The following is a 2,500-nucleotide window of genomic DNA, read 5'->3' as shown; positions in this document are numbered from 1 at the left end:
GACTGAAACAAGTAAAAGAGCAAAAGAGTATTTGTTGACCTCTCATCAGGGAAGAAGTACCTAGCTTTCCCAATGAATAGATCAGTTGCTGTGTAAAGCAGTTTTGAATTAGGCTAGCTCTATGATGGGTTTTACACAGAGTCTTTCAAATGTTTAAATTTATTTCAATTCTTCTGATTTACACTGTGTTGTGCATAAAATAGATATTGTTTAATTAATAACGAACTGTCAAAAGCACAGAGGTGCATATCAGGCTATTCGTGGTGGTACTGGCCTACTTTATGAATCCTGTGAGTAGCAGTTGACCTACGTCATTGATTGTGGAGGGAAGCCAAATATGTATTCTCTGAGGAGCAGTTAACAAACTGTGAAACAGTCTATCAAGAGACTCTCTCTCTCTCTCTCTCTCTCTCTCTCTCTCTCTCTCTCTCTCTCTCTCTCTCTCTCTTTTCCACATTTGAATATCATAGAAAGAATGTGCCTTCGTTGTCATCTAAACCACTGAGGCTTTGTAATGTTGATGTGTGTGTGTGTGTGTGTGTGTGTGTGTGTGTATGTATGTCAATATTTCGTTTGATAGAAAGGAAGTCTGGAGCACCATAAAGTGTTTTGCTCAAGAACACAATGTGCTGCTCAGTTTGGGATTTGAAGCCATGATTGAGCCATCATGAGGACAACAAGCTAATCAGTTGGCCATGTCCCTTCATATAAGTATACATTCTTTTATTTGTGTCAGTCATTTGACTGCGGCCATGCTGGAGCACCGCCTTTAGTTGAAGAAATCAACCCCAGGACTTATTCTTTGTAAGCCCAGTACTTATTCTATCAGTCTGTTTGCCAAACTGCTAAGTTACAGGGATGTAAACACACCAACATCGGTTGTCAAGTGATGGTGGGGGACAAGCACAGACACACAAACATATACATACATACGTACATATATATATATATATATATATATATATATATATATATATATATATATATATAAATAGCACGAAGCATTAAGGATGCAGTGAGCATCAACCTATTCAGAGATGAGAGTTAAGGTCTCATTTCTGAATAGGTTGATGCTCACTGCATCCTTAAAGTTTCTTGCTAATTATATAGTTTATATTTTATATTTTTTATTTTATAGCTTATAATGCTATTAAACATGTGAACTGCCTGTGTTACTGCTGTTAATATTATCAATTAAAAATATTTGGCAAAGATGGTATTAACAATAGTAACGTCGTATTTCAAATGTAAGCAATCGAATCATTTTTTGCTTTTATATATTTATATATATATATATATATATATATATATATATATATGTGACGGACATCTTTCAGTTTCTGTCTACCAAATCCACCCACAAGGCTTTGGTCAGTCCAAGACTAAATTAGAAGACACTTGCCCAAGGTACCATGCAGTGGGACTGAACCTGGAACCATGTGGTTGGTAAGCAAGCTACTTACCACATAGCTACTCCTGCACCTTACTCACTGCACAGCCACTCCTGTGCCTTTATGTTTATATTGGTTTTATTCCACAAAAGCATATTAAGAAGCTCTCGTTTGTCTACTTTTGCCATAAGGAACGAGATGAATGCAGGGAGAATAGAAGACTGAAAATGCCTTTCAGAAGGGCATCATAATGACTGTCATGAGTAAAGTGACACAGGATTGATAATTTGTGTAGTAGACTTTCACACTGCCAGGTGTTCCTTCAGTGATCCCCAAAAAGATGAAAAGTAAACTGATCCCAGTGGGATTTGAACTCAGAACTTAGACGAACCTTGATACTGACTCTATATCTTTGATTCACCATCCTTTGTATGACGACAAAAATCATCCATATAATATTTGGTTTTTTGAAGTAGAGGGCCAGTGGAAGAATAAGAACAATGTTGGTTATAACAAGATTCTAATTCTCAGAACACAGAGAGTGAAACCAAATCTAAGCAATCAGTGCAGTGCTTTGTTTCTGCCACATCAAGGTAGCAGGTGAAATTAGAAATATCTTACCTCCCTCCTAAAATCTTTTACACAAACTCAGTAAATATCGTCAAATCTAGCATGAGCAAACGGGTCTGCGCAAATGATGTGATTCTGTTGTTGGTCAGTTGAAGTATGAGTTGCTGGCTCATCGCAGTAGCTCTGTGGAGTTCTCTTCCTGTGTGGACCACACTAGAATAAAACCAATATTATAACTTTACTAATTCGAAGAAAGAAGAAACACAAAAGTTTTATTGGAAATGCAGTGTTATTTTTATATAATCAATTTTTATATATGTTTTTATTGTTTTTCTTCAGCCTCTCAAGATCTGGTGTTTAATGAAGCCCAGGAAAGCAGTGTTAATTCTCAACATGGACAGAATAACTACAAATTCTGGAGAAGTCAATATTAATTGTGGAATCGTCCTATGAGATTTATTATCTGCTTTGTTAGTCTGTTTAGAACAATTCTCTGAAGTAAATCCTGAATGAAACAAATTATGGACAGAAGGTGTATT

At 36.2% G+C, this 2,500-nt stretch overlaps 1 protein-coding gene across 1 annotated transcript in view; it reads right to left on the bottom strand.

Annotated features, from left to right (window-relative positions):
- LOC106867980 (uncharacterized) overlaps positions 1-2,500 on the bottom strand; it is a 635,945-nt gene that overhangs the window by 310,877 nt on the left and 322,568 nt on the right. Inside the window, exon 6 of the transcript XR_016243735.1 lies at positions 2,013-2,174. The gene's annotated coding sequence lies outside the window, so the exon portion shown is untranslated. The remainder of the gene's footprint in view (positions 1-2,012; positions 2,175-2,500) is intronic.

Source organism: Octopus bimaculoides, chromosome 11, assembly GCF_046866305.1.
Source record: "Octopus bimaculoides isolate indiv1 chromosome 11, ASM4686630v1, whole genome shotgun sequence".
NCBI classification, from domain to species: Eukaryota; Metazoa; Mollusca; class Cephalopoda; order Octopoda; family Octopodidae; genus Octopus; species Octopus bimaculoides.
This window is presented reverse-complemented; position numbering and strand designations above follow the sequence as displayed.